General features: G+C 42.6%; 1 long non-coding RNA gene across 16 annotated transcripts in view; it reads right to left on the bottom strand.

The window, feature by feature from the left end:
• Nucleotides 1-3,556: 3,556 nt before the first annotated feature.
• Nucleotides 3,557-13,617, bottom strand: part of LOC102555697 (uncharacterized) — a 60,913-nt gene continuing 50,852 nt past the window's right edge. For 7 of the 16 annotated variants that reach the window (XR_592238.4, XR_005503790.2, XR_005503793.2 and 4 more), the window contains 5 exons: nt 7,742-7,934; nt 5,821-5,981; nt 5,149-5,378; nt 4,382-4,502; nt 3,557-3,938 (listed from right to left, as the gene is read on the bottom strand). This is a non-coding gene — a long non-coding RNA (uncharacterized LOC102555697). Of the gene's footprint in view, nt 3,939-4,381; nt 4,503-5,148; nt 5,379-5,820; nt 5,982-7,741; nt 7,935-12,633; nt 12,755-13,617 lie in introns of all 16 variants that reach the window. The other 9 variants (XR_592237.4, XR_010066235.1, XR_005503788.2 and 6 more) reach the window with 8 other exon arrangements.

Raw genomic sequence — 13,617 nt, 5'->3', positions numbered from 1 at the left:
TCATTTTCTTTAATTCTTGAAAATGTGACAGTCTCTGACTAGATTTTTTTTCCTTTTCCCCATAAATCTTCCTTGTAATATTGGTCACTCCTTGCAGCTGACAATGTCTGCTCATCCTAGGTTCAAAAGGCTTCACCCATCCCCAAATGCCAACCAATTATCACGATTAATACTTTAGGTTAGCACACAAACTAGTGGACTTCCCTGTGCCTAATCATACATCTGTCCTTCTCCTTCCTCCCTCTCCCACTGCCCTGCCCTGACCTTTCTCTACCTCCAGCCGGTTCTTCTCTTCCCCCAGTTGGTCCTTCTGATTCGTTATCTCTATTTCCTGTCTCCTTAAGATCCTCTCCTCCCTTTTGGCAATCCCCCTTTTAGTTTTGCGACTTAATAATAGAGACATAAGTCTCACATGTATGCAGACATGCTCATACATTTGAAATTTACGTTCTGTGTGAGGAAAGACATGATGTAATGCCTTTAAGTATCTGGCTTATTTCACTTAACATGATGTCCAAACATCCACTTCTCTGCAAATGGCATGCTGCCATTTTATTTAAGGTTGCATAAAATCCCACTGTGTGTATTAATACATCCATGGTATCCTTACTGTCAAACATGAAATTTTGAAACAGCTGGGGAAAAAAATTCAAGATATATCATAGACAAGGATTTTCTGACTAGGGCTCCAATAACACAGGAAATAATCCCAAGAATTGACAAATGGAATCACATGAAATTAAAAGGTTTTCACATAGCATAGGAAACAGTCATCAGAATGAAGAGGTAGCCTTGAAATAGGAAAAAATGAAAATCCTTGCCACTTGGCACTTTAGACAAGAAACTAATATCTGGGACATATAAAGAACTGTAAAAATTAAACGCCAAAAATGGAAGCATCCAATCAGTATACAGGCTAATCAATCTGAGGCCCCTCTCCCACTAGACAACACCCCAAGGAAGGAACACAAATGGCCAAAAGATGCTTAAAGATGTATTCAATATCCGTAGCCATCGGGGAAATGGGAATTAGAACTGCTTTAAAATTCCATTTTACCCTTTCCAGAGTGTCTACTGATTTGGGCTAAATCTCCTCTAATATTTCCCTGTAAGCACATTGGCTGCGCCTAATACAAGTCATTTATCTAAACCCAACTGGGAACTTCCAGTGACTCTCAGGACTGAGCCCTTGCGCGAGCCTAGAGGGTGTGTAACAGGTTATACTCCCTGCAGTGAGTTCCCAAGCAGGCTGAGTATGAAACTGCTCAGGGCGACACCTCAGCTACAATGGAGACCTCAGGATGCTGGGCACACCAGCAATGTAGGACATCAGCCAAGAGAGTTGTGGACTCTGTAGGGAGCCAGCCTGGGAGAGCCCATTTCTGCTGAGGGTGGTAAGGCTCTAGTGAAGGGAACCCCCCAACCCAACAAAGCCAAGAGGATAACTTGAATAGAATTACTTTTTAAAAACATTTTCGTTCTTCTTGGCTTTTCTTTTTCTGTGATCCAATCTTTCTATATGACTTTCCTGTTCTTCCTTTATGTCATTGCAAATTGGAACTAATTACATTTCTTACTGTGTTTACATGGGCTTGTGGAGTTTGCCTGGAGTCTCAGAGAGACTTTGGATTTCACAGTTTTGAACAGTTAGTGGGTCTGTTAAAAATACAGGGACTCTTAAAACTGGACTGAACACATTCTGCATGATGAAATGGGCTTTGGGAGAATGTTGTGGCTTGAGTCTGGAACGTTTCCCACAGGCTCATGATTTTAGTAGTTGGCTCCCAGCTCGGGGCACTATTTAAATGCCTTGGGAGTCTGAGCAAGGCATGCATGGCTGATATCCTAAGCAGATTACTAGGGGCATAGGCCCCTGGCTCAGGTCAGGTTCTGGACACTGTGGTGTCCAGGTGTTTCCAGACTGTCTGTATTTTGTTCAAAAAACAAACTAAAACCTCACACCAATTGCAAAGTCGAGAAGAAACTTTACTGAAAGCAATCCTTTCTTGAAAACAACACATAGAGATCAGAATACAGTGCAAGGAAGCGGTGAGATATACAGTAAAGATACTCACGAGCCCTGGTTATTGTTTGGGACTCTCTTTTTTAACATATTATTTTTATTGGTTCTTCCAGAATTTCACATCATGCACCCCATCACATTTATTTCTCAGTGCCCTGCTGTGCCTGCCCCACTCCAACCCCTGTGATCACCCTCCAGAAAAAAATTTAAATTTAAACTTAAAAAGAAAAAAGAAACCCAATCCATGTTATCCATAAACTAGATGGAGCATGGTCAAACTCTCAGGGGCCTGCCCCCAAATAGAACGCAGTCGTTGTCATCCTGCAGCCCTGCCTGGCGCCGTCTACTGTGGAGGGCTAACTTCAGCATTCTTATTGCACGTTGTAAGAGTTCTCTTCAATATCTTCCCGTTTAAGCTGCTACTTTTCTTGGGGGCTGGGGAGGTGTCACAGAAGCCTTCCATGTCCCTTTTCAACTATGCATCGGCAGTCATCGATAGCACTGCAAAACCAACTTCCTTGCTCTTTGTGGTCAGCGAGAGCTCAGATTATGGGCTTCCCTGTGGTTCCGGGCCACAGCACAGACCACAAACACAGCCCTGGCTTCGGGGGCAGCACAGACCACAGACCTCAGGCCTCAGCATGGCTATTCACATCAACATGGCCCTTGGTGGCTGCACTGCCCAGGGACACTAACATGGCTTCAGGCCACAGCATAGACCGTGGACATCCACATGGTCTCTGGTGGAAACACAGGCCACAGTCATCAACACAGGGGGCTCAGAAAAGGAAGAGTTTGGTTCCTAAGAGTGTAGTATGTATATTAATAGATTGGATCATACAATCATTTTTCTACTATGTGTGTCTCTTCCCATAATACACCTGATTTTAATCATAGGCATACCTAATTATGCACAGGCATAAGATAATAAATAGAGGACGATCCCTTAAAGTTTACTTGAGAGCAGTTTTACATTGTACATGCAACCAAAGCCAGTTCAAGCTGACTTCATTCCTGATAAGCAGAGCACAATGGAATATAATCTGTCTAAGTTTGATGGCTAATAAGGAGAGAGAGACTGACTGTTCAAACTGGGGCGTGTATGTAGCTTGGTGCAGATGAGGGTCCTAGGTCACTAACAGATGCTAGGTGCATTGCTCAGTACGTAGTACTGCATGTGTGCGTGCCTGGTACCCGTAGGTAAGGCTTTTGGGCTGCCACGTGCATTATTAAAAGAAAGGTATGTGCAGAACCCAAAATAAGTAGAGTCCTGGTTACTAAACTATCCCCTCTGTCTGCTTGTCTCAGTGCTGCCTACTCTCTTTGTTTCCTGTCTGCCACCACGTAAACAAGCCATCACCTCACACTCCTGCCACCATGAATAGAGCCACTCTGCCCTGCCTTCCTCACCGTGACTGACTGAAACCATAAGCCAAAATGTACCTTTCTTCCTCCAAGTTGCTCCTCTCAGGCCTTTGTTCAGTGTCACCAGAGTAGGTAATACAGCATGCAAAACCATAATTACCAAGTAAAGTAAATAATACATTAAAGTATTCATTTCAGACAAGATGGGGTACATTCAGAGGGCTATGGCTAGAGAGTGAAAATAGTTATTTCAGACTGGGAAGCGAAAGTTTCCGGATATATCATGTGATGCAGATTTACATGGCGTTTTGCTGAGGCAAGGCCCGTGGGAGGACACATGTTTGGAGAGAGTATACATAAGACTCAATGGACCGTGACTGGGTGCTTGCAGAGACAGCTTTGCAACACTTCATTGGGTTCACGTCTTTGCTGGTCTTCTTTGTCGTGAGAGGCACACTCGGCAGAGAACTTCTCCTAGGGTCCTGGCTGGTCCTAATCGCTCCCACCGACTTGTCAGAGGCCTGGCTATTTCTGCTGGATTGTGTCGTCACTGAGGATTCGAGACAAATGGAGATGGAATCGCCCTAAAGAACTACTTCTAAACAGGGCCACGTCCCCTTGTCCTATTTACCGTCTTTTCTCCCCTACCTCTGGACAGTGGGCTAGAAGAGGGCTCAAAGCATTTGAGAACCCTTATTAAAAGTAGGTTTTGAAACAAATCTAAGCCTACAAGACTGCTTCTTCAGTGACTTGTAGCACATCGTTTGTTTAAAAAGAAGCATTTACCTGGGTTGCGCAATAAAACTTTAGGATGACTACTTGGTATTTTCAGATTCACTCTCATTTAAAGTGACCTTATTAGTGTATAGACTATGTTCCATAAGACCCATAGGCCACCCCCAAAGCTTCTCTGTTCTCCATGCACTTAGTCAGTCCCCACTCCCTTCCCCCACCTAAGGCAACCGTGCTGTTTTCCATCTCCATTAAACTTACCTCTTCCAGCTTCTCCGCTGCTGGAATCACTCAGCCCAAGTTCTTACTCTGGAGGATGCTCTTATTTATCATGATCTCTGAGGCTCGTTCCCATGGAAACATCTGTTGGTATTTCCAAATTCTGCGAATTATGTCAATACACCATATTATGTTTCCCTGTTTGCCCCCTCATAAACCTATTTGAATTTGTCATAAATAATCCTATCCTGATTGTATATCTTTATATGATCTTGTAGTATTATTTCTTCTGAGTGTTTTTTAGGGATAGGGCTGAGTAATAGAGTCAACCATTTTTAATTTTTTAAGAAACTACCAAATGTTTTCTTGAGGGCCATCCCATTTTATATTCCCAATAGAAGTGTATGATACTTGAGTCTTTCCACACATTGTCAAAATTGGAATAGTACAGCTTTTTACTATACCTGTCTTAGGAATGCATAGTAGGTCCTAATGGTAATTTCAATCTGAATTTCTGTGAAGATTAATGATGTTGAACATATGTTTATGTGCTGATTAACTATATTTTTCAGTGAGATGTTTATTCCAATCTTTTTCTGTCTTTTAAATTGGCTCATGTGTCTTATTGTTATTGAATCATAAGAATTCTTTATACATTTTGCATATAGTTTCTTCTCAGATTAAAGATTTGCAACTATTTTCTCTTAGATTTTTATTTTATTCATTAGTGTTCTCTGCAGCATAATAGTTTTTATCTTGATTTGTATTTTTTTTCTATCAACTGCACTTACTGTGCACTGAGACATTACCTTGCTCTCTTACAAAGCTAACTCAACGTCTGCTCTCTCATTCAGGTATTCACAGCATTCCCATATAATGGCTTATTGATTTGATTGGACAGACATCGGCCGTTGTACTTGTTTTCCTGTTTCTTTTGTTTCCATTCCTCTGTTCTTTCTTAACCACCCTTAGGTGCGTTAGACACAGAACACCCCTTGAAAGTGTGACTCCTGATTCAGAAAGATGAGTAGAAATGAGTCTAATGAAAAGAATAAAGAGCGGTAAGGTTTGTTGCTAGCACAGCCTCACTTTCATTGTGTTTGTCTGTCTACATCCTGACTCTCTCATGACACTGCGCTGGGGTCCCTTGTTCTAGACGGATTGGCCACCAATCATGCCGATGTGCCTACGGATGTGGTGAGCTTTCTTTTCCTTACCATTCAAGGTTTTCACCTTTTACTTTTAAGGGTCTGACTATGTTGTATATAAACCATAATTTCACGTTTAGCCTACGTGGGGCATGCCAAGCTTGCTAAGTGTATCTTTAATCAAATTCGATATTTTCAGATACTGTGTAATATACTCAGGTATCTTTGCTCTGTTTATCCCAGATCCTCATCTGTGTGAGTTGGTGGGAGTCTGTGGTTGATGCCTGAGTTCTCCTCAACTTCAGAATGCCCATGCTACCTTTTCATACTTACTATCTTATGATTTTAATTTTGCTGACTCAGGATTATCAGACTTCAGTTGCTGCTATGGCTTAGTGGCAGTGAATGCAGAGTTCCTGTGTTGAAATTTAGTCCCCTGTGCGAGGTCCTTGAAGGGTAGAAACTGAATCCGACCATGGTGTTTGGAGATGGACCTTTGAGAAGTGATGGTTTAAAAAAGGTCATAAAGGGGACCCGTTGTTATTGAATACTCTTGGCTTTTGGTCCCAAACCACTTTATAAATGTATTTAATTAGATAAACCAACAAGTGTCTTTATAGCACTTTTATGCATATATGCAATGCACTTGAATTATTCTCAATTATTCTCATTACTGATGGCTTTATAAAAAGATAGAGGCTAGCAGATCAGACATACATATATGTGTGTACTCTTATTTCTGATGACCTGCCCCACCCCAGAGACTGCCACCAAGCTAAAATACACATTCTTTCCTTGTAAAGTAGCTTATAACAACAGCTTTGAAATCTTTGCTAACTCCTGAATCTTGAGACATCCAGAGATCATTTCTATTAACTGTGGCTTCTCCCAAACACTTTCCCCCTTCTCTGCGTGTCTCACCAATGGTTCTGAAAACCACACATTACAGACAATACTCAGTACCAATCCTGGATTCTGGTGTTGCATCTTTTTGTCTCTTTTTGTCCAATGAGTAACTTTGTCTAGATCTGTAAAATTCTCCTGCAGTGTATTGTCACTGGGGTCCACACTCAGGTACGTGGGTTCCTACCACACCTGTAAAGCTCAGTGGTCAGCTAATCACAACAAAATGGTGGTGAACTCAAGTGGCAAAGGCACCAAATCTACCCTGTGCTGGTGGCAAAGGACAGGAGCTAGCATTTAAAGTGAACCTGTTCTCAAGTCCGGCCTGGTTTTTGCTTTTGCTTGCTGTTAGACCCTTCCTATAACTCCAGCACCACGGTCATCTTAAGGGGTTGTGCTAAGTCATTTATATTTTGGCAGGTGACAAATATTTTAAAGTACTAAATTACAATTCTTCCACATGTGTATGTATACACACTTATATATAAACACATCTCATTCTGCGTGTATATATGTGTAAATACACATGCTGAAACTTACTTCCTCCTTCACTAGTTCCCATCATTGTGATTGTTATGATTAAGTTATAGACTCTCCAAATTTATAATATGCAAAGTTCCAGGGTTAGGCACGGTGTATTGAGCAGCTTATGTTCTCTCTGGTCTTAACTGTATAGTATTAAATCGGCATTCCCAAACATGACGGTACCAAAGCTACTGGGGCTCTGTCTATACTGCTTACCCAGGTGACCACTTTCCACAGAAACACCACTGCCTGACCCACTGTTCCAAACCTAGCATTCCCTGGTGAGGATAATTTGATATGTCAAATTGACTGGGCCATAGAAAACCTAATATCTCTTTAAACTCTGTGTGTGTGTGTGTGTGTGTGTGTGTGTGTGTGTGTGTGTGTGTGGTGTGATGCTTCTGAAAATGATTGGCTTTCAAAATTGGTGAACTGAGTAAAGGGGATGGTCCTCCTCAATATGGGTGGGTGTCACCCACATACATTAGGTTCTGGATCGAGTAAAAATGATGAAGGTTGCATTTTGTCTAATTGGTCAATTAAAACATTGATCTCTGTCTCCAGTGATCCCAGAGCACAAATCTTCAGATTCAAATCAACATCTTCACCAAGATGGTCCATGGCTCCCAGGCCTTCAGTCTGCACCATGAGCCTTCCCAGTTCTTTAGATTACAGGTCACAACCTGAGGGATCTCGTAACTATCTAAGACTCAACGTGTTCCTTATATTAAATCTTTTTGGAGAGGAAAGAGCAGGAAGATCCTCCATACTGATTGTGTTTCTCTGAAGAATCTATAACCCCCATTAATGTGACCACACAACTCACCTCAGCTGAACTGGGGAGAGCAACTTCCGTCCAGGACACCATGGGCTTCTGCTGTTCTCAGCCGGATTCAGTAGTTCTTCAAGCATAAAAGCATGAATTCCTGGCACACTGAAATAGATGCTTTGTCGATGCTCTTCTCCTTATAGATGCTTTGGAGCAAGCTGACGTCCTTATACAACCATACCTGTAAGTCCTGCCAATAATTCAGTTTTAAAATTACCCCATTGTAATTACACACAGCGTGTGGCAACAGAGTGATTTGTAAGGCTGTGGATGTCTGGCGAGTGATGTCATGACAGACTGATCCATCAACTGGGGCAAAATGGGAGAGGTCAAAACGGCTGATCACACTCACATTACCGTCAGTCCCCAGCATAATTTACAAGTCCAAAGGGTTGTTCTAAGTCATTTATATAGTTGGCAGGTGACAAATGTTTTAAAGGACTAAATTATCATGCTGCTCATATATGTATATAGGTGTACATATCTTAGATAGACACTATATTGTACCACATGTCAACACATTACATATATCAGAATATATACATATGCATGGAGCTGCATATACAAACATGCGGGCTAAAGTTCTATACTCATGATCCCATTCTCATTATTGTGAGTATAATCATGAAATTTGATAAGTTCTATAATTATTTCAATATCATTCACTTCCCCAAATCTTGAGGTCTATTCTCCCCTAAGGCAGAGAATATTCCAGTTATAACATATTCATTTAAAGGATCAAATTCTCATGTGAGTTCCATGAAAACCAAGCCCAGTGTCACATTGTTAATTCTGAAGGTGATTCCAAAGAGACGTCAACAGGATTAAATATCCAAGCCATCTGACTAGCTGGAAGTGCTTCTTTGGGGATGAAGGATGCCGGCTATATACTCTCACAGTACCCCTAAAGTAGCCTCAGTTTTGAAGCCAGAAAATCAAAATTCAAAATGGCTCCAGGGCTGATGTGTCACGGTACATCATGACTAAGGTCAGTGTCAGATCATGACTGTTATAAGTGTCAGGGGAATTTGGAAAGCACAGGTTGATCTTCAACCTCAACTCCAACCCTCTTACCTGTCTGCCATGGTCCCTGCTAACAGGGTAAGTCTGGTGACTAGGGTTACCCAGAAGCAGGGCATCTGAGATGGCAGAAATGGGTAAGTTGATGGGAGATGGGTTAGAAGTGCCTTTTGACAAGGACTTCCCAAGACAGCAAGGATGAGGGTAGCACTCCATTTGCTACTATACTATGAAGTCTGAACTCCATTGTTTCTCTGATGCTTCAGGAGAGGGAAGAATGAGGAAGTGCTTTCGCAGGCCACTAATCCCATCGCTCACTGAGACACAGTCACGTGCAGTGAGGACACACTCAATGCTTGGCACTGACGCCCAGTTGCTGATGTTCAAAATTAATTTGAGCTTTCCGTTCACATACAGCATAAGACGACTGCTCTGGGGATCCTTCCACAGTCACCTTTGTCCGTCTTAATTATGCTTCACTTCTAGACACAGTAATTAATATTCATGCCCATTACGAGCTAAGCAATATTCCAAGATGAGGAACCAAGAACTAAAGAGTTAACATATCCTTGGGTCAGTCTCAGTCTGGTTTGAGTCGGTTTATTCTACTCTCAATGCCATGGAATCAGCCTCAAGGAGTTTTCCTCTTGGAAAATGACCCCTCTGTACCTCTTTGAGTTAAATCGGTTGCCATGTCAACAGGAAGATCCCATGATATCAGAGACACCTTGGGCCATGGGGATGACATGAAACCCAGGCTTGTATTTTATTGTCACTGCATCTTTAGTGGGCTATCTCATGGGTGAAAATGAGGCCATACAACAAGGGAATCGACTCAAAATCAACCCATATAATAACAACCCCCACAAGTACTCATTACTTCATTCATTCATTTATTAAGTATTTGTTGGGCACACACTAGTTGTAGATATTATTTCTGGGCATGACAGATGGAGCTGTGAACACAATAACTTCCCTTGACCTCATCAGGGCTGGAGATAAATGAGCAAGCAATAGGCAGATACGAGTTGCCATGGTTCCCTGATAAATAATCATAGTCTTTGGGGTAAGGGGAATGGCTCAGTGGGAATAGCACTGGCAATACAAGCTTGAGGTCCTCAGTTCAGATCCCTAGCAACATGTAAATCCAGACACATGGTAGTACATGTTTGTTATTACAACACTTCTACATCAAGACAGAGGCAGAGGCAGGAAGATCCTCAGAAACTGAGTCAGCTAACCTGAGGTGAACAATAAGAGACCTGCCTCAAACATCGAAGGTGAAGATTTATTCATGAAATTGTTCTCTTATCTCCACACTTGCTGAGTGTATGTGCACACTCACACACACACACACACACACACACACATACACCCAGAAAGAGATATACACACACACATACACCCAGAGAGAGAGAGAGAGACAGACAGACACACACACACACTCAGAAAGAGACATACAGACACATACACACACACATACACACATATACACATACACACACACACACACCCAGAGAGACAGACAGACATATATACATACATACACACATACACACACACATACACCCAGAGAGAGAGAGACAGACATACACACACACATATACACACATACATGTACACACACATACACACACATACACATACACACACATACACCCAGAGAATGACAGACAGACACATATACACTCACACACACACACACCCAGAGAAAGACAGACACATATACACTCACACACACACATACACACACACAGACACATACACACTCACACACACACAGACACATACACACTCACACACACCCCAGAAACACAGACACACATACACACCCCAGAAACACAGACACACATACACACACAAACACACACACAGAGACAGACACATAAACACACACACCCACAGAAACACACACACACACACACACACACACACACACACACCAAGATTGGGTTAAATAATTTTTACAGTCCTTTATGAGCATGCTGGGAAAAAGGATCCCAAATATTTTCTTGTATTTTCCAAGTGAGCCTTCTAGTAGTTCTGTGACTCCAGAGACCAGAATGAGCTAACCAGGTAAGTCAATCCTTGAGGCAGAGCAGGGTTTGGGGAACAGGCACTTCATGGCAAATCTGAGAATAGAGCAGGAACGAAGACTATTCAAGAAATAAAAGTAAGTTTTGCATAGCTCCTGTTGAGGATGCCACTGGGGACAAGGGACAAACTAAAGATGGTTTTAGGACAAAAAAAGACTAGAACATCCATAGAAAGTCCCTGTCTCGGAGCAGGAGACAGGCAAAAGGCTGGTGAAGCTGTCCAGCCCGTCAAGCTGCCTTTGCACCAATAGTGCTTTGCTAAAAGCAAACAGAACCGTTTTCCTATGCTCCATCCTAACACTTTCACAGTGAGCCAGAAATATAAAGGAATGAGCCTGCCATCTAATACGGAGCTGAGTCTGGCCTTCCCTACCTTATCAAATAAGGATCATGGGAGAAAAATAGTAATGGTTATAAGAGAACACACATCTCCTTTTAGGAACAAAGAAGTCTCCCCTGAGAGCCAAGAAGAAGGTGAGTGATGACCAGGGGAGAGAGGGAAACTGAGGGCTTGAACCCAAGTTCACTTCCAGAAGCCCAGCATCCTTCAGAGCTCCTGAGACTGCTAGATAGTGTGGAAAAGAAAGGGTTTAGGTTGAGATGTAAACCGGGAAGACAGATCACTATTATAAAAGGACCTCCTAGAACTGGGAGGGATGAAGCCCTTTTATGGCTGCTATAAACTGAGCAGGCTTGGTGATGAGTTTATCTGTCTGATCATATCAGCCAAGAATCCCTGAACAGAAGAGCAGGCCCTCTGTCCAGAGGACATGTACCCATGTCTGTCTCCCAGGCTAACACATAAGCTCTTTTCCTATCTCCGCTTACACTTTTCCTATCATTTTTGTGAATCTGTTTCCAGTCCCTAGTAAATATGAGGACCGATAGTCAAACCCCTCTACTGTGCCCATCCCCCAAGCCATGCCTGTGCTACCCACTCAAGCTCAAACTCCAAGAATCTTTGGGAAATAATTTCTGTTCTGTAAGTGTCCAGGCCATGCTGTGGTCTCCTTCACTGTTGACTATGCAGTCACATATTTCATTATAAAATTTATAACTTCCTAATTCCATACAATGTTGCCACTGGGCACAGTGGCTCCTGCCTCTAAATCCCAGCTATGGCAAAGTGGAGGGAGAGAGAGAAGTTCAAGCTACTTCTCAGCTGCATAGTGGAGCTGAAACCCTCCACTGTGCAGCTGAATCTATGAGACCCTGTCATAGATTAATTTATTAATTGACACAATTCCAACTTCATAACCAACACTCATCCTATATTACCCCCTAGAATTTTCTAAAGCTTCTTCGTATTGCATTCTCAGAGCAGCTGTGTGTTCATCAACACATGCAGGAGGAAAAACCAAGGCTCAGAGAGAAAAACAACTTCCCCGAGGCTAGGTGGATGGTGGATGGAAAGACCTGGCTTCAAGCCAGGTTTCCAGTCTGGACTCCCAGATCTTCTCCTTTGTCCTCTTAGGGACCTGCCCAGGTCTCTGGAGACACACCTGAGTGAGATATTTATGTTTTCTTCATTCCAATCAGAGCAGGATTTTATTCTGTCCTGGCACCCACCCTAGTATATTATATCATCTGTAAAGTTTGAAAATAGAGCTAGTTAGACTTTGAAAGAAATGTGAACTTATCGATATATAATGTATAATATTGATATATAATATCTAATATAATATGTATTATATTAGATAGTCTTCAAAATAAGCTGGTAAGGCTGGGGAGATGGCTCAGTGGATGAATTATTTGCTGAACGAGCATACGAACCTGAGTTGGGAATCCAGTTTGGTCAAGTCAGGAGTTGATGGTGTGCACCTCTTACCCCAGCACCGGAGGGAGTCGGGGATAGAGACAGGCAGATCCCAGGGGTTTGCTTCCAATAGCCTAACTGAAATGGAGAGTTTCTTATTTCAGTGACAATCCTGGCTCAAAACAATGTGTGGACCAATAGAGGAAGACACTCAAAGTTGACCTCTGCCCTTCACATGGGCACACAAAAGCATGCCTGCACACAAATATGAACACCCATGCATATACCATGTACACACGCATACACATGCCAAGACTAATTAAAACAACATTGTAAACAGAACGAAAGGTTCTATAATTTTACCTCCACATTCAAAGCCTCCAAGCCCAGGGTTTACTTCGGGGTAAAGGAGGAAGTAACCAAGTCACATCAGTGCCCAGTAGGGTTTCCTCCTAGACTCTATCAGGAATGTCCATTTATAGATGGTGCTTACAGTTATACGGCTTTTACCATTTGGAAAAGGATTAAAGAAAAGAGATGAGGAGGGAGGGAAGAGGGAGGGGAGGAGGGAGGAGGGAGGGGAGGAGGGAGGAAGAAGGGAGGAAGTAATAATGAGATAAGAAGCATAGCATCTTGGTGTGGTTTCTCATGCCTATGACTGCAGCAGCAGTAAGGCTGATAGGAAGGCTGCTCCATGTTTAGGGCCAGTCTGAGGCTATGTAGTGAGTTACAGGCTGGCTTCGGCTACAGATGAGACCCTGTCTCAAACAAACAAGCAAATAAAGAAATGAAACAATGTGCCATGAGCTGTGTAAAGAAGACGCTATGTCACCACGTGATGGCTTGCTAGCCCATATTCTCCCAGTGGCCAATGCAAAACAACCTCCCCACACACAGTCTGCGTGGCCCAGGTATTGGTGGGCAGGGGAACAAGCCAGTGTTTCAAGGAGATAAATGCACTTTAAATAAAATCACAATTTCCCATAAGAGCAGTGTCAAGT

Source organism: Rattus norvegicus, chromosome 4, assembly GCF_036323735.1.
Source record: "Rattus norvegicus strain BN/NHsdMcwi chromosome 4, GRCr8, whole genome shotgun sequence".
Lineage (NCBI taxonomy): Eukaryota > Metazoa > Chordata > Mammalia > Rodentia > Muridae > Rattus > Rattus norvegicus.
This window is presented reverse-complemented; position numbering and strand designations above follow the sequence as displayed.